Source organism: Ursus maritimus, unplaced genomic scaffold, assembly GCF_017311325.1.
Source record: "Ursus maritimus isolate PB19 unplaced genomic scaffold, ASM1731132v1 scaffold_26, whole genome shotgun sequence".
Classification (NCBI taxonomy): domain Eukaryota; kingdom Metazoa; phylum Chordata; class Mammalia; order Carnivora; family Ursidae; genus Ursus; species Ursus maritimus.
Genome location: NW_024425119.1, coordinates 14,069,527 through 14,096,002, shown reverse-complemented (window position 1 = coordinate 14,096,002; position 26,476 = coordinate 14,069,527). Strand labels below are relative to the sequence as shown.

At 35.8% G+C, this 26,476-nt stretch overlaps 1 protein-coding gene across 4 annotated transcripts in view; it reads left to right on the top strand.

Annotated features, from left to right (window-relative positions):
- LOC103677773 (histone H4) overlaps positions 1 to 26,476 on the top strand; it is a 57,603-nt gene that overhangs the window by 24,413 nt on the left and 6,714 nt on the right. For 2 of the 4 annotated variants that reach the window (XM_008707023.2, XM_008707021.2), the window contains 2 exons: positions 3,068 to 3,212; positions 10,710 to 10,794. The gene's annotated coding sequence lies outside the window, so the exon portion shown is untranslated. The remainder of the gene's footprint in view (positions 1 to 3,067; positions 3,213 to 10,709; positions 10,795 to 26,476) is intronic. The other 2 variants (XM_008707026.2, XM_008707025.2) reach the window with 1 other exon arrangement.

Genomic DNA, 26,476 nt, shown 5'->3' with positions numbered 1-26,476 from the left:
ATGGGATTGAGCCCTGTGTTAGGCTCCGCTCTCAACGGGGAGACTGCTTAAGGATTCTCTCCCCCTTCCCCTTCCCAGACATTCTCTCTCTAAAATAAATAAATAGATCCTTAACAAATAACATAAAATCAGTTCCTGTATGTTTTATTTTATGAATATAGATACTTTCTTTAAAATATTACTTTCTCTAAAATATTATATTGTATTTAAGAGACTGTCCTCGGGTGCCTGGGTGGCTCAGTCGGTTAAGCATCTGCCTTGGGCTCAGGTCATGATCCCAGAGTCCCAGGTTGAGCCCAACGTAAGGCTCCCTGCTCAGCGGGGAGCCTGCTTCTTCCTCTCCCTTTGCCCCTCCCCCTGCTCCTTCTCTCTCTCTCTATCACCTGCGGGCACGCACACATATTCTTTCACATAAATAAATAAAATCTTTTTAAAAAATGAGACTGTCCTTGTAACAGAGGCTATAAGGCTGAATAAAGCATTTTTCCTCTAGCTTTCATTAATATCAAAAAGTTAATGTGTAAAAAATTAAAGGTATAAAAAGTATAAGAACTGTCATAGCAGTATATAGCAGAAAGATTTGGCAACAACTGTGTCTGATAATATCAGTTATTGACTTTTTCGGGGAAGTTAAAAAATATGTGCTTGGCTTTGAAAACAGATTAAACTTTCAAGTACTAAATGAATAATGGCTATGCATTCTGGAAACTCAATAAACAAGATTAAAAGTGCAGAAAGTTCCTAAGTAATTATTTGACTATGAATTAGTTCTTTTGCAGTGAATCCTATATAAATCTATAAGGAAGGGAGAAAAGGATTCAGATGAGTAGATTTTTTTTCAAAATATATGACAGCCAATGAACTTGCTGGAAAAACACAACCAATAACCATATTTTAAAAGAGTACTCTGCATTGAACCATATTCTTGACAGATGCTCTGGGTATATATTGCTGTGCCTAATGAGTAAATTGAAATGAAATAAAATCACAACTAAAATTTGAAATAAAGATCATAAGACTTAACTATTCTACTTTTGGGGCTCTGTTGTAGGGAAAGGATCCAAAAAACAGGTAGAAAACCTGCCACACAAGTATAATTTTTCTGCAGCAGTATTTTAAAAAGAAAAAAAAGACAATTTAAATGTTACATTAATAAAATTATAAAAATGAAATAAAAGAATAATACTTGAAATAGCTGAGGAAAAACAATTATTAATTAATATTGTAAAACAATATAAACAAATAATCCAGGCTAGAATAATCATTTTAAGATTATCCAGGGTGACAATGCAGTTTTACCTTCAGATGCCAATCATTTCTTTTCTGGGTCCAAGGGAAATAAAGGCTTCCAGCTGTGGAGGAAGGAAGGGAGGACAAGAGACTATGATCGTTAACAGGAGAATAAAGCTTCTGGTGTTTTGTGAGTCATTGGTCACAGGTCAGCAGAAGGTGCTAGAAGCCCTTTGGAACTCAGTTCTGAGAATGCCATCCCGCACCCTCCAGGAAGCCCCTGAAGAAGGAAATTAAACACACACACACACACACACACACACACACACACACACACACACACACAGTATGTGGGAATTACAATGGCCATAAGTCCAAAGTACACTAGAAAGAAAGTAGCTAGCTACTTTTTCTGAAACTGACAGTATAGAGGCATAAAAATTTGTAATTGGTGTTGAAACAAAATTAAAAGTGTAAGAGATGAATGGTAGGTAACATTTGGGGAAATCGTAAACAAGACAGAAAGTATGGGGCTCCTGGGGGGCGCAGTCCTTAAGCGTCTGGCTTCGGCTCAGGGCGTCATCCCGGCGTTCTGGGATCGAGCCCCACATCAGGCTCCTCCGCTGGGAGCCTGCTTCTTCCTCTCCCACTCCCCCTGCTTGTGTTCCCTCTCTCGCTGGCTGTCTCTCTGTCACATAAATAAAATCTTAAAAAAAATAAAAGACAGAAAGTAGTAAAAGCATCTTGGTGATTATGTGTAGACTTGTACAGCAGAGGATTTACAGCATTGGAAGCAAGAACAGAGTATGAACAAGAAGCATACCTGTCTTGGAAAAATCTGTGACAGACCGAGGGCATTTGTGAAAGACCAATCGACAATTACATTTGAAGACAGCCTTTTGAATTGATTCGTATTATTGACAGCAAGTCTGAATGGTTTCTCTGTTCCTCGTGAATTGAAACAAAGTAAGAGAGATAATGATGAAAGCAAGAGAAGACAACCATTGTATCACACAAATCAGGAAGCCTAAATCAAAACGACCACATAGGCATTGCCAAGGATGCTTTTCCTTCCAGGTATGACCGTTTTTGCCTCTGTCCTGGTAAAACAAAGGCTTTTACCTCCAGGGGAAAGAGTGAGCAATAGGTGACTGTGACCATTAAGAGGAAAGGAAAGCTTTTGAATTTGGTGAAGTGCAAGTCATTGAGCCAGTGCTAGTGGAAGAAGGTACTGGAAGATTTTTGGTTCCTGTATCTAAAGATGCCAGTTTCCCCCAGGAGGCCAATGAAGAAGGAAGTTCTGTTGGTTTATATGCTTTCTTCCTCTGTAACATTTTCAATTTCATTATTCTCCAAAACAATTAAGATTCAACACAGTGTTAGGTAATACCATTTGAATTTTATTTTTGTAAAATTTGATCTTTTTATATACTTTGTGGCCCACTACATTCCTCCTCTTTTATTTCTCCATTCTTGAGCTTCACGTCTATTTAGAAGTCTCTTAAACCTCCAACGCATTGCATTTGGCCTGACCATTAACAATTTGGAAACTTTGTCCCACATACAGTGCTGAAGTTCATAAGAGGAATGAACTGCAGTTGAGTGTTTTCTTTTGTCTCCTTGACTGGTTCTCTCTGAAAGGGAAAATAAGGTAGGAAGACAGATGGGTCCCATATTTAAGGAGTCAGTGAGAATCTATTGGTCCAAGTAACCATTTCCCCTGTTATTCATGGTATATACCGGAGTATCGGCATCAGCACTAGATTGTGTAAGAATAATGAGTCCATGATATCAATTAGATGGCATCCTTCTCACATTGCTTGTCTTTTTTTCTCAGATTCAGTCCTATCAAAATGGAAGCCAGCCACTCAGTCCAGCACAGCAAGATCTTTGGATCCCAAAAAAGCAGTGGGTGGATCTCCAGAAACTGACTTTGACAAGGGCTCCTGTATTCAAATATGCTGGAAGCTCATCCACCCGTGGTAGGTGGTAGATCTGGGATCTACAGAGACTAGAAATAGTGGTGATTATCAACCTAAGGGACTGCTGTCAGGAGATTAATAAAGCCATGACAGATGGGAGACTCACCGGGTCATCATGAGAAGTTAAATCTTAGGAATCTAAGGAAACTTATTTTTGAAAATGATTAAATCAATATTTTGGGGAGTCACTGATCTAATGAGAGTTTTTTATTAAACCCTATTTTTTTTTTTTAAAGATTTTATTTATTTGACAGAGATAGAGACAGCCAGCGAGAGAGGGAACACAAGCAGGGGGAGTGGGAGAGGAAGAGCAGGCTCCCAGCAGAGGAGCCTGATGTGGGGCTTGATCCCACAACGCCGGGATCACGCCCTGAGCCGAAGGCAGGCGCTTAACCGCTGTGCCACCCAGGCGCCCCCTATTAAACCCTATTTTTAAAGTAGACGAGATATTTGTATTCATATGCTTAAATCTTTCTTTAATAGTATAGTCGCTGAGTTATAGCATTTTCTTCAGTCACTCATATACAAAATATTATCCTGCCAGCGATATGTTTATATAGTGTGGGGTTTTTTGAAAATGTAATATATGATCATGTTAAAAAATAATTTTTATAGGGGCGCCTGGGTGACTCAGTTGGCTGAGTGTCTGCCTTCAGCTCAGGTCATGATCCCAGGGTCCTGGGATAGAGCCCCCCATCTGGCTCCCTGCTCAGCAGGGAGCCTACTTCTCCCTCTCCCTCTGCCCCTCCCCCTGCTTGTGCTCACTCTCTCATGCTCTCTTTCTCAAATAAATAAATAAAATCTTTAAAAAATAATAGTCTTTATAAAAAGACACATATTACAGTAAGTGAGCCTCCCACCCAGATTTCCTGGTAGCTCATCACAAATCAGTTATTTTTAACATTTTTTTAAACCCAGCTTTATTGAGATAGAGTTGACCTTAACATTATGTAAGTTTAACATGTACAGTGTGATTATTTGATACATATATATGTTGGAAAATGATTACCGCAAAAGGTTAGTCAACACTTCCATGGTGAGAACATTTGAGTTATATTCTCTTAGTAAATGTCAAGTCTATAATACAGCACTGAGAATACTGAGAACTACAATCACGCTGTACAGCAGATCTCCAGAGCTTATTCATCTTATAACTAGAAGGTTATACCTTTGGACCAACATCTCCCCAGTTCTCTAACACCCAGGCCCTGGCAACCACCATTCTACCATATGTTTTTATGCATGTGGCCTTTTTAGGTTCTACATGTGAGATCAAACAGGATTTGTCTTTCTCTCTCTGACTTATTTCACTTAGCATAACGTCCTCAATGTCCATCCATGTTGTCGCAAATGACAGGATTTCCTTCCTGTTTTATGGCTGAATAGTATTCCATTGTAGCTATTTCCCCTTTCTATTCATTCATCCGTGGTGACTTAGGTTGCTTCCATGTCTTGAGTATTGTGAATAAAGCTACAATGAACATGGGGGTGCAGATATTTCTTAGAGATCATCTTAGTGATGTCATTTCCTTTGGATGTACACCCAGAAGTAAGATTGTTGAGTAACATGTATCAAGAGTTTACCTAATCTACTCCCTGCCACTGCTGCCTGGGCATCCATTTTGTTTGGCCAAGCCGACTGCAGGGGTCTTAACCTGACATTAGCCCCTCATGCAAGTGCCTGCCTCAGAGAGCAGCTGGCAGAGTCGCAAGTAAATGTAAGTTGCTGATGTGACTTCCCTTGATGGCCCTTGTGATAGAATCTCCCCTGCCTCCTGGGGCCTTCCCCTCGTGTGCTCCTTAGATAAAACCCCTGCAAAGCTTACCAAAACCCCAGTCTTTGGTTTGAACTGATCAGTCTGGCCTTAGACCAGGACCCGCCTTAGGTGCTGCCACTATCTGCCTATACCAGGCCTTGACCTCCCATGTGGGCCCTCGAGGCATGCTGTGTACATTCTCTGGGACCTGTGAGTAGTAAACTACTCTATTTCATTCCCTGTGGCCTTTTTTTGGGCCATAGCTTACCATCTGACACCCCAGATGTCAATTTGATAAAGTCACAATGATATGGAAATTTTATTTTTAATATATTGAGGAACTTCCATATTATTTTCCATGTGGCTGCACTAATTTACACTCCAACCAACAGAGCACAAGTGTGCCCTTTTCTCCACATCCTCGCCAACACTTGTCATCTCTTGTCTTTTTGGCACTAGCCATTCTAACAGGCATAAGGTGATATCTCATTATGGTTTTGATTTTCAGTTCTCCAATGATTAGTGATGTTCAGTCTCTTCTCATGCATCTGTTAGACATTTGGAAATCTTCTTTAGGAAAGGAAGATATCAGGTTAAAAGAAGATAGTCAGGCTCTCTCCCGTTTTTCAATTGGATTATTGGGATTTTTTTGCCATTGAGCTGTAGGAGTTCTTTATGAAATTTGGATATCAACCCCTTATCAGATACCTGTTTTGTAAATATTTTTCCCATGTATTTTCTTTATTCATTGACTGATTTTATTTTATTTTTTTCTGTGCAGAAGCATTTAGATTGATGCAGTCCCACTTGTTTATTTTTGCTCCCGTTGCTTGTGCTTTTGGTGTCATATCCAAAAATCATTGCCCAGACCAACATCAACACACTTTTCCCTCTGTTTTATTCTAGGAGTTTTATGGTATCAGATCTTGTACTGAATTTTAATTGTAATTTTAATTTTTGTGTGTGGTGTAAGATGGGGGTCAATTTTGTTATTTTTCATGGGAATATCCAGTTTTCCCAGCACCATTTATTGAAGAGACTAATGTTTCCCCATTGAGTATTCTTGGTTCCCTTTTCAAATATTGGTTGATCATATATGCATGGAATTTTTCTGGGCTCTCAGTTCTGTTTCATTGGCCTGTGCATCTGTTTTTATTCCAGTACCATACTTTGCAATGTAGTTTGAAATCAGGAAGTGTGATACCTCCTGCTTTGTTCCTTTTTTTTAAGATTGCCTTTGCTATTTGAGGTCTTTCATGGCTCCATACAAATTTTAGGATTTTTTTTTTAATTTCTGTGAAAAAAAATGCCATTGGAATTTTGATTGCATTCGATCTATAGATGGTTTTTGGTAGAATGTGTATTTTAACAATATTAATTCTTTTGATCCATCAAAACAGAATATCTTTTCATTTATTTGTGTCGTCTTCAATTTTTTTCATCAGTGTTTTATAGTTTTCCTTGTATAGATTTTTTGCTTCCTTGATTCAATTTATTCCTAAGTACTTTATTGTTTTTGATGCCACTATAAATGGGATTATATTCTTTATTTCCTTTTCAGATAGTTTGTTGTTAGTGTATAGACATGCAACTGATTTTTGTATGTTGATTTTGTATTCTGCAACTTTACTGAACTCGTTTATTAGTTCTGACAGTTTTTTAGTGCAGTCTTTAGGATTTTCTTTATATAAGATCGTATCATCTGCAAACAGAAACAATATTACTTTATTTCTTTTCCAACTTGGATGCCTTTTATTTCTGTTTCTTACCTAATTGCTCTGGCTAGAATTCTATTACTACGTTGAATAAGAGTGGTGAAAGTGGGCACCCTTGTCTTGTTCCTGATCTTAAAAGAAGAGCTTTCAACTTTCACCATTGAGTATGATGTTAGCTATAAGTTTGTTATATATGGCCTTTATTACATTGAGATATGTTCTTTGTATACAAATTTGTTGAGAGTTTTAATCCTGAAAAGATGTTGAATTTTGTCAAATGCTTTTTCCGCATCTGTCGAGATGAGCATAAGATGATTTTTTATCTTTCATTCTGTTAGTGTGGCATATCATATTTATTGATGTGCATGTGTTGAACCATCCTGGCATGCCAGGGATAAATCTCACTTGATCATGTATGATTCTTTTAGAGTATTGTTGCTTTGTTAGTATTTTGTTGAAGATTTTTGCCTCTGTATTCACCAGGGATATTAGCCTATAGTTTCCTTTTCTTGTAGTGTCCTTATCTGGCTTTGATATTAGGATATTGCTGGCTTTGTGATATGAGTTTGGGAGTGTTCCCTCCTCTTCAGTTTTCTGGAAGAGTTTGAGGGTTGGTATTAGTTTTTAAGTGTTTGGTAGAATTCACCAGTGAAATCATCTGGTCCTGGGCTTTTCTTTATTGGGTGGTTTTTGGTTACTCATTTAATCTCCTTACTTGTTATTAGTCTGTTTGGATTTTCTATTTCTTCTGATTCGGTCTTAGTAGGTTGTATGCTTCCAGTAATTTATTCTTCTCGGTTATCCAATTAGTTGATGTATAATGTTCACAGTGGTCTTTTAACAATCCTTTGTATTTCTGCAGTATCAGTTGTAATACCCCCTCTTTCTAATTTCATTTCAGTCTTTTCTTATTTAGTCTAGCTAAAATTGTTGATTTTATCTTAAAAAAAAACACTCTTAGTTTCATTGATCTTTTCTATTTTTAAAAAATCTTTGTTATTTCCTTCCTTCTGCTAACTTTGGGCTTGGTCCCTTTTTTTCTAGTTCCTAGAGGTTTACAGTTAGGTTGTTGATTTGAGATCTTTTTTTTTTTAATGTAGGCATTTATTACTATAAACTTCACTCCTAGATCAGCTTTTGCTGCATCTATAAGTTTTGGTATGTAGTGCTTGCATTTTCACTTGATTCAAGATATGTATGATTTTACTTTTGATTCCTTCTTTGGTCCATTTGTTGCTCAGGAGTGTGTTGTTTAAATTACACATATTTATGAATCTTCCAGTTTTCTTTCTGTTCTTTATTTCTAGTTTCATACTACTGTGTTTGGAGAAGATACTTGGCATGATTTGAATCTTTTTAAATTTGCTAAGATGTGTTTTGCGACCTAACATGATCTATCCTGGGAAATGGTGTTGGATGGAATCTTCTATATTTGTCTGTTAGGTCCATTTGGTCTAAAGTATAGTTCAAGTCCAGGGTTTCCTTACTGGTCTTCTCTGTCTGGATTATTCATCCATTATTGAAAGTAGGGTATCGACGTCCCCTCCTATTATTGTATTGTTGGCTATTTCTCCCTTCAAATCTGTTGATATTTGCTTAATATATTTAGTGTTCCAACATTCCTCACAGATTCCCTGCATTAATTTATTTTTTATGTTCACGTTACTTAAATTAATGTCAACAACGAGATATATTTAGTTTCTATGCTTACATTTCTCATTTAAAAACTATAAAACTGAACATAATTGATAAATTAATTATCAAAAGAACTATAAATCATATTGTTACAAAATTTAGAGGGACTGATAATGATGTTTTACTGTGCATATATGTTTATAGTTGATGATGTAAATTCAACAATTTCATTACCCCTTGATGAATTGACCCCTTTATCATTATACAGTGACCCTCTTTATCTCTTGTTAGAGTGTTTGACCTCAAGTTTATCTTGTCTGATAGAAGTATAACTGCCTCGCTCTCTTTTGGTTTCTATTTATATGGAATATCTTTTTCCATCCCTTCACTTTGAGTCTGTTTGTTTTTAAAGCTGAAGTGAGCCTCTTATAGGCAGAATATAGTTGGTCTTTTTGTTGTTGTTGTTGTAATTTTTGTAGCCATGCTATGCCTTTTGATTGAAGAAACCAACCCATCTACATTTAAAGTAATTATTGATAAGTAAGGACTTACTAACATGATCTTATTAGTTGTTTTCTGGCTGTTTTCCAGTTCCCTTGTTTCTTTTTTCCTCTCTTCCTACCATTCTTTGTGAGTTGATGATTTTCTGTAGTGGTATGCTTTGATTACCTTCTCTTTATCTTTTGTGTATCCACTGTAGGTTTTTGCTTTGTGGTTATCATGAGTCTTACAGAGTATTTTAACATCATAACATAACATATGTATAAGAGCCTGTTTTAAGCTAATAATAACTTTGATTACTTACAAAAATTCTACCCTTTTACTCCCCCTTCATATTTTATGTTTTTGTTGTCACAATTTACATCTTTTTATATTGTGTATCCATTAACAAATTATTATAGCTTTATTTATTTTTGGTACTTCTGTTTTTTTACCTTTATACTAGAGTTAAGTGAGTAACGCACCATCATAGTCAGTATTAGAGTACTCTAAATTTGATGTTATACTTACCTTTACCAATCTGTTTCATATTTCAGCTTTAAGGACTCCTTTTTGTCATTTCTTAAAGGCTGGTCTAAGGGTCATAAACTCTCCCTTTTTTTTTTTCTCAGAAATTTTTATCTCTCCTTCATTTTTGAACGACTACTTTGCTATATAAGCTATTCTTTTTTGGCGTTTTTTTCTTTCAGCACTTTGAATATATCATCCCACTCTTTCNTGGCCTGAAAGGTTTCTGTTGAGAAATCCACTGAAAGCCTATGGGCCTTCCCTTGTATGTGAGGATTTTTTTTTTTCCTCTTGCTGCTTTTAAATTTTTCTCTTTGTCTAACGTTTAAATACTGGGGGAAAAAATTAAAACAAAATACAAGTTACTTATCAACTCACCAGTTGTGATGATTGGTGTCTGAAATTACTAGCCTGTGCAATTAGCCAAGTGAAATAAATTAGAGACATAAAATTTTCAAGCAAGAGGGAAAAGTATTTTTTCAGAGTATGTCATTATAAATCTACAAAACCAAAAGAATCAAATTAAAAACCACTAGAAACAATAAGATAATTCAATATTGTGACTTGTTAAAATTAAAATACAAGAAGTAATACATTTCTGTATATAAACAATAATCAGTTGGAACATATAACAGAAGTATAATAAAAGAAAAAAAATCCCATTTTCAACAGCAACAAAAAGGTTTCAATACTAGGGAGAAAATTAATACAAAATATACTGAACATGTATTTTTTTTAAATTAAACTTATGGAGGGACATTAACTAAAAATGCTACCAATTTAGGACTTCTCAAATACTTGAATGACTTGAATACTTTAAATGACATACCTTGCTCTTGTTCAAAAATATCTATACTATACTATAGATACATAAACATATAAATTATTATAGGTTATTCTATACACTTAATATAATCCCCCCAAATTCCAAAAGGATGTTTATTGGGGGGTATGGAATCAACTATATGTTGATTATTAAGTGTATTATATAAAAATTCATGCTACAAAATAACATCTGACAATTTTGTAGAAATAATTTACATATGCATGGAAAGATGTTGCAGAATAATAGGTATCACTGATATTTTTTTCTTAGTAAAATAACTTACAAAAGAAATGAAGACAATGGCCATCATTTATAAAATGTAGCTGGAGGAAAGTGAAGATATTGATGCCAGAACTGGTAATGACTATAAGATTGCCACAAGCATAATAATTTTTATGAATTGAGTCATTACTTTCCAACTACCAGGTAAAGAAAGAACAGAACATCTGATTTCAAGACATTTCTTTGAACCTTCATTGATTTCTAATTTAATTTATGTGATTTCTTTGATCCCACTAACGAAATCAAGCCTCGAATTAAATTGTTTTCTTTTCAGATTTGGCATCGTTCACTCTGTAGGAAATTAGAATCTTTTCGATGTGGGAGAAGGAGAAGAAGACATGTGATTGTCAGCATTCCAGGTGAGAAACATATCCTCACTCTGTGTGAAATGCAAGTCTTTGGTCCATGCACAGTTTTGTCTATATCAAAAATCATATGGACCCGTGGGTGTTACATATATTTTCCTAATAGGACGTTTTATTATTTTTATTCATTTATTTCATTACATCATGAAATACAGGAAGGAAGACAATGTTCTTCCTATTAAATAATATGGAAATTGAAATGTTTAATGATGCTGCCACCCTGACCTCATAATCTTCCTAAGAGTATTTTTTCATTTCTTTTCACTGTCCATTTCCTCTGCTATCTCATTCATTCAATATTTTCTTTCTTGTTTTGTATCTTCCACTTGTCTTTTTTTTTTTTTAATTTTATTTATTTATTTGAGAGAGAGTGTGCGTGCGCCCATGCTCGCAGGCATGCATATGAGAGTGGGGCGGAGTGGGGGGAGGCTAGTTCAGAGGGAAGGGGAGAGGGACAATCTCAAGCAGACTCTGGTGCTGAGTGTGGCCTGATTATAGGGCCCGATCCCGTGATTCTGGGAGTCTGAGATCTGAGATCACCACCCAAGACAAAATCAAGAGTCAGATGTTGAACTGACTGAGCCGCCCAAGCGCCCCTCTTCCAGATGTCTTTTTAGAACTGTTAAAAATTACGTCAACCTAGGACTTCTCAAAGTTGAGTAAAGGGAAACATTCCTTACAGATTCCCTGCATTAGTTTATTTTTTATGTTCCTGTTACCTAAATTAATGTCAACAATGAGATATAGTTACTTTCTATGCTTACATTTCTCATTTAAAAACTATAAAACGGGGGGCGCCTGGGTGGCTCAGTCGTTAAGCGTCTGCCTTCGGCTTAGGGCGTGATCCTGGCGTTATGGGATCGAGCCCCACATCAGGCTCCTCCGCTATGAGCCTGCTTCTTCCTCTCCCACTCCCCCTGCTTGTGTTCCCTCTCTCGCTGGCTGTCTCTCTCTCTGTCAAATAAATAAATAAAATCTTTTAAAAAAAAAAACTATAAAATGGAACATAATTGATAAATTATCAAAAGAACTATAGATCATATTGTTACAAAATTTGGAGGGATTGATAATGATGTTTCACTGAAACTAAATCACAAAGAGCAAAAAGATATGTTACGTATTGTCCACTTGACTATTTGGCTTTATTTAAAACATTTTTTCAGTTATTATCATCAATCTTTTTTATTTTCCTCCTTTAACTAGGAAACTTTTTTTAAAGACTGATCCCTTATTTTGGCAGGTCAACTCATTTACTAGTACACTTCAAAATGATGTTAGATACCTCTGAAGAAAAATAATGTATTGTTTACATATTATCCTATTATGGCTAAGTAACTTGAATCTTGGTACATGCAAAGATACATCCATCTAATACATCTGCTTGCTCTATAAATATGCTGTCAATTTGGGATATGGTATTGTTCCTTCTGGGAAAAGAAGTTTCTTGGCATAGTTAGAAAAGGAATTAAGGGTCGAAAGGGGAAATAAACAGAAAAGTACCTAAATGTAAATATAGAAAGATCAGAAAAAATTTAACTGTCAGTCATTGCTACTTTGAGAAGAGCAGTGGTATTAAGGAAGGGGTAAAAGTTATTTTTACTTTCTCATCCATAGACGCTGCACTAAACAGTCTTGAAATCATATATTGACTTTTTTTTTTTTTTAAAGATTTTATTTATTTATTTGACAGAGAGAGACAGCCAATGAGAGAGGAAACAGAAGCAGGGGGAGTGGGAGAGGAAGAAGCAGGCTCCCAGCGGAGGAGTCTGATGTGGGGCTCGATCCCAGGACTCCGGGATCACGCCCTGAGCCGAAGGCAGACGCTTAACGACTGAGCCACCCAGGCGCCCCCATATATTGACTTTTAACTTAGAATCAAGAAAGAACTTAAAATTAACTCATTTTTGTCGTTCTGCATTGAAGACCACACTTCATTTTGCTAACAAGATCTAAAACTCTCATTTAGTGATTGACTTTATCTTATCCCTAGAGGGGATTTCTTATCCCTAGAGGTCAAAAACCATCTTAGGATTAAAAATACTCTGTGAATATATCTTAATAACATAATACATTTTTTCCTTGACTAAGTTAAATAACCTTTAAGTCATTTCTGTAGTCGTATTTGTGGCTAATGATCAGAAAAATAAATATGTAAGGAAAGCAATAGAAATTAAGATCACATAAAACATTACCTTTCTCTCTATGCTTATACTATAAGTAGGACAGAATCAGAAGCAATGTAGAAAACCATCAAAATATCATTGGTCCCAAGCCATATTCTGACAACAGAATTAATTTAAAACTTGGAACCTAAATATGAATCATTACAGGAATCAATTCTCTTTTGCATGAAGCCATTTGTAGAGAATCCGGAGATGATTGGTGGTTTGAATTTATAATAGTAACAATGGTACATTTTAGCTAGACCAATAGATATGAGAAATAGTTTATATATCAATTTTTCAAGAAATGGACATTTCTCCACCCATTACTCCCCATTAAAAAAAGTCACTTACCAATTCTGCCAACAGTACATTGTGCTTTCCTTTTGGCGTCTAGCTCACTTTGGCTATCACTTAGGCATTTAAATTTCAATACTATCTTGGGGGAAAACATCTACCCAACAATCTCAGTGATCCTTTGATATCTCCTGACAAGCTGGATCATTCATGAGTGAATTTGATAAAATCCCTTGTATTCAAACTGCAAAAGAGACTGAATCCTGGTGGATCATGGATCTGGGTTCCCCATGGACTGTGGACATTCTGTCAGTCACCCACTGAGGAGACTTTGTCATGAACAGACAAATGAAGCTATGATTCTGACTGGGTACACACCTGCTCAGAGTGGCCAAACAAATATATCTCAACTATAGTAAACTTTGTTAATTATGAATCCATCATTTTTGACATAAACTAAGCTGGGTTTGTTCTGGGTTTATTCTTGCCTTGACTGAGTCGTTTTGATAGTTAATAAGTAATTTTGGATATAAATTATTTAACTAACTTTCCACAAAATATTTTTCTATGAAATCAATGCTTTCATTACTTACCTTAATTTGATTCTGGAAAAACTTACAGGAACTTAGATACCTAAGTAAGAAGCTGTCTTGTCTTTCCTTTCATCTTCTAGTCATTACATTGTTGTTACACTGTTAATACAAAATTCATTTTTTTGTTTCATATGTAAATTAGACTAAATAATACAATTTCTTGACAAAATAAGAGACTTACTTGCATTATTCACACTTCAAGCATTCCTTCCTTTTTGTAGAGAAGGTATATAGATAAATATCTATTGCACAGTTTCCTTATTATTCTGTTTCTTTTCTTTAACCCTCATACACACAGAAGAGCTTTAAACTGGGCCAATAATGCCACTTAAGGCTAACTATCTTCCTTTTTTCCTGTCACAAAATTAGACAACAGCTCTTGCCATATCAGGTCATTAACTGTTTATTGCTCAGTTAATCGAATGCCATATAAAAATTTTCTGGCCTAGGGGGAAAAAGTTATCTGGCCTTCCCACCTAGGCAAGCTAAGAGCCAAGAATCTGAGAACCAACCTAGTCATGGCATAAAGGAAGAGAAGAAAATTAAAGACAAAATTCAATGGTAGACTTTAATTTCCAGGAAAATAGGATAGAATGTACTTGTCCTTATTCCTCCTGCTAAGTACACCAAAGCCTTGGACATTATAAAACAAAAGAAGGGTGAAAAGTGAAGAGAAAAAGACAGATTAACAAGGGAACTCAGAATCTAATGAACAACCAGGTGGTAAGTGCCCTGGTCTTTTGGTTTTTGGTTTATTTTTGGCTCATATATCCCAGACATGGAACTGAAGAAGCTGACAACCTGGAAACCCTAACAGTGCAGACAAAACAAGTGCCAACAAAAGTCTTCTCTCTCTAGCCAGAGGACCAGGAAAGGGCAGCTTAGCAAGACAGAACATCTTTAGACAGTAACAGCTCTACTCCAGCCAAATACCACAGAAAAAAACTATAACCTCACCCCCACTCTTACCACAAGAAAACTGAGTGAGGTACCCAGGTTTCCACTCTTGTCAGGCTGTCAGGAGGCATGAGTGAACATCTAAGCTTCTTCCACCACTAAGTAGTAATAAGGTTGTATCTCTCCCTATCTCTGCCAGAGTGATGTTCAAAGAAGCCAGATAAAACAGAAGGTTAAATAAAATCCAGAGTCTCATAGTATAATACCCAAATGTTCAAATTTCAAGAGAAAATCACATTATACCAAGAACCAGAATGATCTCAAAGTGAATGAAAAAGATAATCAATAGATGCCAACATTGAAATGATAGAGATGTTAAAATCATCTGTCCAGTATTTTAAAGCAGCCATCATAATACTTCATGTAAAATTGTGAACACACTTGAAACAAATAAAAAAATAAAACTTCATCAAAGAAATAGAAGGTATAAAAAAGAACTGCACAGATGATTTTTTGAGGACAGTGGAACTATTCTGTATGATACTATATTGGTCGATACTTGCCACTATACATTTGTGCAAACTTATAGAATGTACGACATCAAGAGTGAACCCTAACTGAAACAATGGATTTTGAGTAATAATAATGTGTAAGAGGTTCATCACTTGTAGCAAATGCACAGCTCTGGTGTGATGTTGATAATGGAGAAGGCTATGCATCTGGTGGGGTGGGGTGCTATGGACATATGGGAACTCTTTGTATTTTCTGCTCAATTTTTCTGTGAACCTAAAATTGCTCTTAAAAAATAAGATTTTTTAAAAGAACCAAATGTAAAATTTAGAACTAAAAATAGATTAACTTAAATAAAAATTCAGTGGATAAGCACAAAAGCAAAATGTAGAGGATGAGGAAAGGATCAGTGATCTTGGAGACAGAACAACAGAAATGCCCAGTCTGAATAACAGAAAGACAATAGACAAGAAAAACAAGCAGAGCCTCAGGAACTTATGGGAATATAGCAAAACACCCAACATTCTTGTCATTAGAATCCCAAAAGGAAAAGAAAAGGGAGGGCTGAAAAAGTATTCAAAGAAATAATGTCTGAAACTTCTCAAATTTGGCAAAAAACATAAACCTAAATTTAATAAACTGAGTGAACTTCAAAGAGGATAAACCAAAAACAATTTCTACCAAGGCACATTAAAGTAAAACTCCTGAACACTCAAGACAAAACTTCTTTAAAGCAGTGAGGGAGATATGACATGTTATATTTAGGAGAAAATTCCAAAGACACACATTTTGCATCAGAAACTATGAAAGCCAGAAGAAGTTGGCACAATTTTCAAGTGCTGAAAGAAAAGAACTGACAAACCAGAATTCTAGATACAGCAAAAATACGCTTAAGGATGAATGGGAACTCAAGATATTCTCAAGTTAAGGAACACTAGTATAATTTGTCACCAGCAGACCCACTCTAAAATAATGACTCAAGTTCTCTAAACTTAAAACAATTGAAGGAATTATAAAATATCACATGGGAAGAAAGAACATGGTAAGCAAAATATGAATAATTACAATAGGGTTTTTCTCTTGGGTTTCCTAAAATATGTTTGATGGTTGAAACAAAAATTATAACACTATGTAATGTGGTTCCAAATATATATGTAGAGTAAATATTTAAGACAATTATATTATGAATGGGGGAGGATAAAAGAATGTAAATGAGTGTGTTTGTTACTCACTTGATCTGATCAAACATTGACATTAGTAGACTATGGTAAGTTATGCGTATGTAATACCTAGAGCAACCTTAAAAAAAGTTATACATGAGATACTCTTGAAAACACTATAGATAAGCCAAAATAGAATTCTACAGACCTTCAAGAAATGCACAGAAAGACAAGAAAAATAAAACACAAAAAATAAAAACAGAGAGAACATATAGAAAACAAATACAAAAAATGACAGAGTTAGCTCTAACATATCAGTAATTACATCAAATGTAAATGGTCCAAATAAACAAATTAAAAATAAGCTTGGCAGAATAGACTTGAAAATAAGACTATGTGAAATAAGTCAAGCAGAAAAAGACAATTATCATATGGTTTCACTTATATGAGGAACATAAGGAATAGCATGGAGGACATTAGGAGAAGGAAGGGGAAAATGAAGAGGGGGAGATGAACCATGAGAGACTATGGACTCCGGGAAACAAACTGAGGGTTTCAGAGGGAAAGGGGCAGGAGGATGGGTCAGCCCGCTGATGGATATTAAGGAGGGCACATAGCGCAAGGAGCACTGGGTGTTGTACGCAAACAGTGAATCATGGAACACTACATCAAAAACTAATGAAGTGCTCTATGATGACTAACATAACATAATAAAAAAATAGGACTATGATATTTAAAGAAACCTATTTCAAATATAAAGGTAAAGGCAGGTTGAAAGTAAAAGGATGCAAACATTTCTATCACACAAATATTAATTAAAAGAAAGCATAAAAGATTATATTACTATCAGATAAAGTGAACTTCAAAGCCAAAAAAAAAAGAAAAAAGAAACCGCACCAGAGCCAGAGGAACATAATATAATGATAAAAGTGCTAATCCACTAAGAAGACATCTTAATCCTAAATGTGTGTGCACCACATAACTGAAAAATGTGTGCAGCAAAAACAAATGGAAAAGAAAGGAAAAACAGACAAATCTCCAATCATAACTAGAAACTTCAACGTCCCTCCTTCAATAATTGATAGAACAACTAGAAAGAGAATTAGCAAAGATATGAAAGTCAATAGCGCCATCAAACAACAAGATCTTATCAACATTTATAGAACACTCCACCCAACAACAACAGAAAAACCACATTATTTTCAAGTGCTCATGGAGTATGTATCAAGATAAGTCATATCCTGGGCCATCAAACAAACTTCAAAATATGTTTTAAAATTTAAATCATACAGAGTATGTTTTCTGACCATTAGGAATCAAACTAAAAATCAACAGCAGAAAGAAAACAAGAAAATCTCCAAACACTCGAAAACTAAACAATACACTTCTACATGGTTCTCTTTCAAATTGGAAACCTCAAGAAAATTTAAAAATGCATTGAATTGAAAGAAAATGGAAATACATCAATTTATGGGATATAGCTAAAGCATTGCTAAAAGGGAAACTTATAACATTAAATGAATACTTTAGAAAAAATAAAACCAACAAGCTTTCACATAGAAAAAGAAGAGCAAAGTAAATTCAAAGCAGGTGGATGGAAAAAAACAATTAAGAATAAGAGCAAGAAATGAATGAAATTAAAAACAGAATAGTATAGAAATCAAGGTAACGATTACTGAAAAGATCAATAAAATTGACAAAATTCTAGCAACACTTATAAAGAAAATAGGGGAAAAGAGAAATTACTAGTATCAAGAATGAAACAGGGAATAGCACTCCAGATTCTGCACACACACTACAAGAATAATAAATTTTATTTTTCTAGTGAAAGAGGGGTTTCAGGGGCACCTGGGTGGCTCAGTTGTTAAGCCACTACCTTTGGCTCAGGTCATGATCCCGGGGTCCTGAGATCAAGCCCCGTGTCAGGCTCAGCAGGGAGCCTGCTCCTTTCTCTCCCTCTGCCTGCTGCTTCCCCTACTTGTGCTCTCTTTCTGTCAAATAATCAAATAAAATCTTTTTTAAAAAAATAAAATAAAAAATAAAAGAGGGGTTTGAAAACATGATAAAGATAAAATAAACTACCAAAACTTATTTAGTAAGTTAGGGTAAAAAAGCTAAACCTTAGAGAAATTAAAATTACAGCTCCTAAATATAAACTGTTAATGTACAGGTTAAGCGTGTCTTTGGCATAGCTGAAAAAAGATTTGGAGAGCTAGAAGATGAATTTGAAGAAATTACCCACAGATACGGAAAAATAAAACAATATGAAAGTGGTATTGAGAGCTATAGAAACAAAATAAGAAGGTATACCTCCAATAGATCTTTCAAAGGAAAGAATAGAGAAAATGAGAATATTTGAAGAGCTACTAGTTAGCACTATCCAGGAATGATCAAAGAAACCAATGCTTATAATCAGGATTATCGGTGAATCCCAAATAGAAAAATAAAAAGAAATTACCTAGAACTTTGTGGTAGAACTGTAGAACCCAAAAGACAAAAAGATGATTTTTTAAAACCTTTAGAAAGAAAATTAAAAAGAATCATGATTGGGATGCTTGGGTGGCTCAGCTGGTTGGGCATCCGACTCTTGGTTTCGGCTCAGGTCAGGATCTCAGGGTGGTGGGATCTGGGATTGAGCCCCAGAAGGGGCTCGGCATAGAGTCTGCTAGAGATTCTTTCCTTCTCCCTCTCCCCCTTCCACTGCTTCTCCCTCTGCTTGTGCTCACTTCTCTCTCTGTGTCAAGTAAATAAATAAAATCTTAAAAAAAAAAAAGAATCATGACTAAACAGATGACTTCTTGACAAGGTCAATGGAAGTCAGACAGGAGACTATGTCTTCAGAGTCCTGTCACCCTAAAATTGTATAGTTAGTGAAAATTTTTAAAATTCTAAAAAGATTCTTAACATAACTTTTTTTTGAAAGATTTTATTCATTTATTTGAGAGAGAGCAAGAGAGAGAGCATGAGCAGGGGGAGGGGCAGAGGCAGAGGGAGAAGCAGACTCCCTGCTGAGCAGGGAGCCCGATGTGGGGCTCAATCTCAGGACCCTCGGATCATGACCTGAGCTGAAGGTAGATGCTTAAACCAACTGAGCCACCCAGGCACCCCTTAACATGACTTTTAATAAGAGCAATATGATTAGAACTCTACTGAAATACAATTTCTCACCTATTAAATAACCCAAAGTCTAAAAGTTGAACAACAGATTCTGTATGAGGGGCTGTGAAGAACCAGGTACTCTCACATATTCTAGGTGGGATTGCCTCACATGACGTAAGGCCAAAGTATGTAATCTAGCGATGTCCACTAAAACTATAGCTTGCATTTACTCTTGGACCCAAATATCTCCCTTCTGGGAATCTATTTCTCATAAGCACTTACACAACAGTACAATAACACGTGCACCAGGTTATTCTTTTTAGCAGTATTTCTAACAGCCAAAGACAGGGGAAAATCCATGTTCATAACATCAGAGACTGCCTCTTACAATATAAACACAAAATCTACAGGATGAAATACTGTGCAGCTATTTTAAAAATAAGAATGAACAAAATCTCTATGCACAGATGTGGAAATACTTCTAGGATTTTTACCATTAAGTGATGTTAGTAGATAAGTAAGTAGGTTAAATAGAACATATATGTATATATTCATCTATGTATTTAAAAACCTGGAATAATTAAAGTAAAACTAATAAAAATTGTTACCTATATAAAGTGGATGGAGCAGAATAGAGGGGACAATGATTAGAATGAAGTTATATAGATCGTTTTTATATTTCATTGCTTGTTTCGTATTGATTTGTAGATGTTTGGGTTTTTTTTAAGATTTTATTAATTTACTTGAGAGAGAGTGAGAGAGAGAGCACAAGCAGGCAGAGCAGCAGAGGGGGAGGGAGAAGCAGGCTCCCCTCTGAGCAGGGAGCTCGACGTGGAGCTCAGTCCCAGAACCCTGAGATCATGACCTGAGCTGAAGGCAGCTGCATAACCGACTAAGCCACCCAGGCGCCCCTATGTGTAGATGTTTTAAGGTAATCTGCACATATTAATCTTTAGTACAGTTATTTCTCTGAGTTGTATTTTCACTCTCTTTAGAGTGCACTTGATGAGTAGAAGTTCTTAATTCTAATGAGGAGGAAAAAACTAGCTTTCCTTGTGATTTTTATATTTTTATGTTTGTTTTACAGAACATACCCTACATAAACACTTAAAAACAGATCATTCCCGTCTTATACAAACTCCTTCAAGGAATAAAAAGAGAAATAATATATTTCAACTCATGAGATTTGTACAACCTTGACACCCCAAACCAGACAAAAATAGTCCTTTCTCATACTATGAAGGTAAATTACAGACCAATGTCACTCAAGACATAGCTGCAAAAATCCAAGTAAAATATTAGCAAACCAAATCTCGCAATGTATAAATAAGAAAATAAATATATTATGACCAAGTGGGATATATTCCAGGAATGCAAATAGTGCAGGAATAGTTCAACATGAGAAAATATGCTGATATAATTTTCTCATTAAAAAATAAAAGTAGATGGGGCGCCTGGGTAGCGCAGGTGTTGAGCGTCTGCCTTCGGCTCAGGGCGTGATCCTGGCATTCCGGGATCAAGTCCCACATCAGGCTCCTCGACTAGGAGCCTGCTTCTTCCTCTCCCACTCCCCTGCTGTGTTCCCTCTCTTGCTGGCTGTCTCTCTGTCACATAAATAAATAAAATCTTTAAAAAAAAAATAAAAGTAGAAAAAGCATTTGATCATTTCAATAGATGCAGAAACATAATACAATTAAAGCATTGCTTTATGATTAAAAACTGGGAAAACTTGAAATAGAAGAAAATATCGCTAACATGATTTAAAAATCTAAATAAAATAACATCAAAACTAAATCCTTAGCGTGAACATCACACTTAATGGTAAAATGTTAAAAAGCATTATTGTCTTTAAAATAAGAAACATAGCAAGACATATACTGTTAGGTGAAAACAGGAAATAAGAAAGGAGGGGAAATCATATTAAAACTGTCTTACCTTCACATATAGGCAAACTAAAATGCACAATCTCCCTACTCCTGTTTAAAACAACATAAAAAAAGAGAAAAGAGAAAAATATCATTTAGTAAACAATGTTTTCATATACAGAAAATTTATTTTATCTACTACATTAATATGTAATAAAAGAGTTTAGCAAGGTTGTCAGATATAAGATCAATATAAAAACCTTTAAATTTCTATCCACAAACAATTACAGATTTAAATATGATTTGCAATTTACTTATAATAACAAGTATATAGGCATTATGGATAATTCTTATAAATAATGTACAATATTCTTATGTATATAATTGTAAAACTTCATTTAGATATATCCGTAAAGATATGAATAAAAGGGGGGCACCTGGGTGGCGCAGTCGTTAAGCGTCTGCCTTCGGCTCAGGGCGTGATCCCAGCGTTCTGGGATCGAGCCCCACATCAGGCTTCTCTGCTGGGAGCCTGCTTCTTCCTCTCCCACTTCCTCTGCTTGTGTTCCCTCTCTCGCTGGCTGTCTCTCTCTGTCAAATAAATAAATAAAATCTTTAAAAAAAAAAAGATATGAATAAAAGGGCAGACTAACCATGTTCTTGAATAACTCTCATTATAGTAAAGATTTCAGATATCCCCGAGTTTGATTATAGTCTTCAACCTTTACACTACCTCCTAAAGACATCATGGAAGAAATTTTTTTTTTTTACAAGTAAAGAGGTTTATATTAAGTGTCTTTCTAGCATCTTCATTTATATTTTAAAATATTTTACACTTCACCCAAGTATAATAATGAGAAGGGGAAAATAGAAGAATGCGAGTTCTATATTTGTTTGAAGACAATATTAAAGTCTGATTGTAATTATTTAAAAATGGGAAATAATTGTCAGGAGATTATGGTCATCAGGAAATAAATGTTGAAAACTATAATAAACCACCTTTATAAGGCTTTGTACTTTTCAAATTACTGCCAAATCCACCTTTTTTAATTCCTCAAGGTCCTTTAAAAATGTATTTATTTAAGAAATTTTTATCAAAGTTTGACTACATTGTTTGGGGAGATGGAGATACAGAAATGAGTAACACAGCTTAATTCCTTGAATTAATAGAGCTTGAATTCTAATGGCAAAGCAAATTAATTCATTAATTAACAAGATAGTATTAAATGATGATAACTCTTATAAAGAAAATAAAGCAAGGTAATATAATAGAGAATGACTAGGGGAAAGAGGTGTCTTTTAAACTGAGTAATCAAAAATGCCTCTAGGAGGTGCCATTTGCGCTGAAATCTGATCACAGTAAGGACACCATCTTGTGGAGAGCCGCAGGCAGAGGGAACCGCTAAGGCAAACACCCTCAAGTGGGTGGAACGTTCTAACCAAGGCACAGAGTGATAGGAGATGAGACCTGCAATGTGGCAAGATGATATTTCTCGAAGTCTGGTGCATTTGGGTGAGGGTCCACAAGAGGCTTTAAGGGGTCAGCAAAGATAAAACTATTTTCATAGGAATACTTGACATTTGCCTTTTCTTCTTTTCTCTTTTGTTGACATTAGTGTTAATAGCTCAAAAGCAATGGTAGGTAAGACTACAGTAACCTCAGCACAAATCCCCCAATGATACTAATGGTCATTATATTCTTCACTCACCACCTATCATGTGTATAATTTAGGTGCAAGCTGAACTAGTCACCTTTTTGTGGAAACCATTTGTACTTGAAATAAAAATTATGGTTATTCAGACTTAGGGGGTTAGCAGACATAATCCAATGAGCTTGTCACCTCAAAACCACACTGCCAGTATTTGTTACCAATGAAGACATTTGAGCACACGAGTAAACTAAAATTTCAGAAAACTTGGATCAGCTACTATGAGCTTGACATCTTCCTGATACTGACCTTTTTAATGAGATCAAGGATGATAGAACAAATGTATTATTTTGATATTGAAATGTGATAATGAAATGTGTTAACATTTGAAAGATCTGCTTAACTGTAAATATTTTCCAAATTAACCAATTCATGATGTGTGTAAGGTACCCCAATAGATTTTAATATATCAGAGTATCAGAGTTCCTTGATACGGTTCCAGATTTCAAATTGCAACAAACATTTAAGAAACTATCACTTGTCAGGCGTGCCTCGGTGGCTCAGTTGAGTGTCCAACTCTTGATTTCGGCTCAGGTCATGATCTCAGGGTCGTGAGATGGAACCCTGTGTTAGGTTCCATGATCAGTGGGGAGTCTGCTTGAGATTCTCTCTCTCCTTTTCCCTCTTACCCCCCGCCCCAGCTCACGCTCTATCTTTCTCTCTCTAAAATAAATAAATAAATCTTAAAAAAAAAAAGAAAAGAAAAGAAAAGAAAAGAAAAGAAAAGAAAAGAAAAGAAACTACCGCATGTCAAGTTTGGGTATAGAAACAGACTATCTGCAAATATCTGAAAAGGCTATTAAAATATTCCTCCCACTTTTTAGCTATGTATTTCGTGAGGCCAGGTTTTCTTCATATACTTCAACCAAAAGTAGTCAAAAGATTGAATGCAGAAGTAGATATAAGAACTCAGCTGTCTAAGACAAAATCAGAGAGGGAGACAAACCATAAGAAACTCTTAACTCTAGGAAACAAACTGAGGGTTACTGGAGGGAAGGTAGAGGGATGGGGTGGAGGGATGGGGTAACTGGGGGATGGGCATTAAGGAGGGCACTTGATGTAATGAGCACTCGGTGTTCTATGCAACTGATGAATCACTGAACTCTACCTCTGAAACTAGTAATATGCTATATGTTAATTAATTGAATTTAAATAAATAAATAGAGTTGAATGCTTAACTGACTGAGCCACCCAGGCACTGCAAGAAATAAATTTTTGTTGCTTATTTAAAAAAAAAGAATCCAGCTGTCTTCTATTAAAAACAATGCCATAATTCCCATCAACTTTTTTTGTTTTAGAAAATACAGTTTTTTCCATTAAAATATATCGATGTTAATATGTAAGGCACTTAAAGTTGTTATTAAATAACAAATTAACTTGTTTATGTTTTATTTTTTAAATTTTATTTTAATTCTAGTATAATTAACATACAGTGTTATATTAGTTTCTGGTATACAATATAGTGACTCAACAATCTTATGTATTACTCAGTGTTCATCAAGATAAGTTTATTCTTAATCCCCTTTTCCTATTTCACCCATCCCCCCACCCATCTCCCCTTTGGCAACCACCAATTTGTTCTTTATACTTAAGAGTCTGGGAGTCCCTGGGTGGCTCAGTTAGTTAAGCATCTGCCTTTGGCTCAGGTCATGATCCCACGGTCCTGGGATTGAGCCCTGCATCGGGCTCCCTGCTCAGCGGGGAGCCTCCTTCTCCCTCTCCCTCTGCCTGATCCTTCCCCTGCTTATGCTCTCTCTCTTTGTGTCAAATAAATAAAATCTTTTAAAAAAAATAGAATTTTTAAATTTAAGAGTCTGTTTTTTGGTGTGTCTCTTTTTTCTTCATTTTGTTTCTTAAATTCCACATATGTGGGGCTCCTGGGTGGCTCAATTGGTTGAGTATCCAACTCTCGGTTTCGGCTCAGGTCATGATCTCAAGGTCGTGAGATCAATCCCTGAATCAGCCTTCATGCTCAACATAGTTTCTCTTGAGATTCTCTCTCTCTCTCTCCCTCTCCCTCTGCCCCTTCCCCCCTTCTCTCTAAAATAAATAAGTATATTTTTTTAAAATTCCATATATGAGTGAAATCATATGGTATTGGTCTTTCTCTGACTTATTTCACTTAGCATTTTACTCTCTAGGTCTGCTGCAAATAGCAAGATTTCATTCTTTTTATGGCTGAATAATATTCTATTTTATATATATAAAGTTCGTGTATACACACACACACACACACACACCACATCTTATTTATCCATTTATTGATGGATACTTTGGCTACTTCCATAATTTGGTTAAATTCTAAATTCTTTCTTTGTTATTTGAGTTTGTCTAATTTCTTGCCTTGGAGCCAGCTCCCAACCCCCAGTCTCTGTTAATAGGCTCAGAGGAAAAAGAGCTTTGCTCCCGGAGTGTGGCAAAATCCATCCAAATTCTGGCTCTATCACTTAGCACACGTGTGATCTTGGACACAAAGAGCTTCCTTCCTCCATAAAATAGAGATAATAAAGCTCCCCCAAATATGGTTGGGAGTCAATTAAATAATGACTATAAACAGGGCAGTTAGAGTAGCAAGTGCCCAGTAGTGCTCAATGAAAGGCAGATGTTAATCCTTACGCCATCTAAGCTTCCTCCCACTTGTACTTCAGTGACCCTCCCGTGATTTTTCAGGCTCTCTTTTCTTCAAGCCCAATAATGTATATGTTAAATATAGATATGCTATTTGTTTGTTGTCTGCCTCATAGATAGAAATCTTTTAAGTGAAATGTTATCAGCAGAGGAGGCAAAGCCAGTTTGATGAAGTCCAACTCTGTCCCCTGCTCAGACCTTCGTATTTTCATCCTTTTCTTCCATTCATCTTTCCTGAGCTTCTAGCCTAGGTCCTCAACCCTCTCCATCCTTCACCATGCTTTTCACATGTTCCGATTAGGGAATTTCTTTTGTTTTTTGTTTTTTGTTAAAGATTTTATTTATTTGACAGAGGGAGAGACAGCCAGCAAGAGAGGGAACACAAGCAGGGGGAGTGGGAGAGGAAGAAGCAGGCTCCCAGTGGAGGAGCCCGATGTGGGGCTCGATCCCAGGAGCTCTGGGATCACGCCCTGAGCCAAAGGCAGACGCTTAACGGCTGCGCCACCTAGGCGCCCCCCAACTGGGGAATTTCTTATTCTTCATCTGCATATACCATTTCAGGAATCCTTTAACTTGAACAGGGAAAATTTGAAACTTGTATCTCAACTGCTGTCGTCTCTGACTCCCTTTTTAAAATTAAACTCGTTTCCATCAGCAGCACCACACACATTATATAGCAATAAATAACACCAGAAACTTGATAAACTTCCATTTTCTCATAATAAAATCCAAACCTCTTGCCTCATTGTTATCATT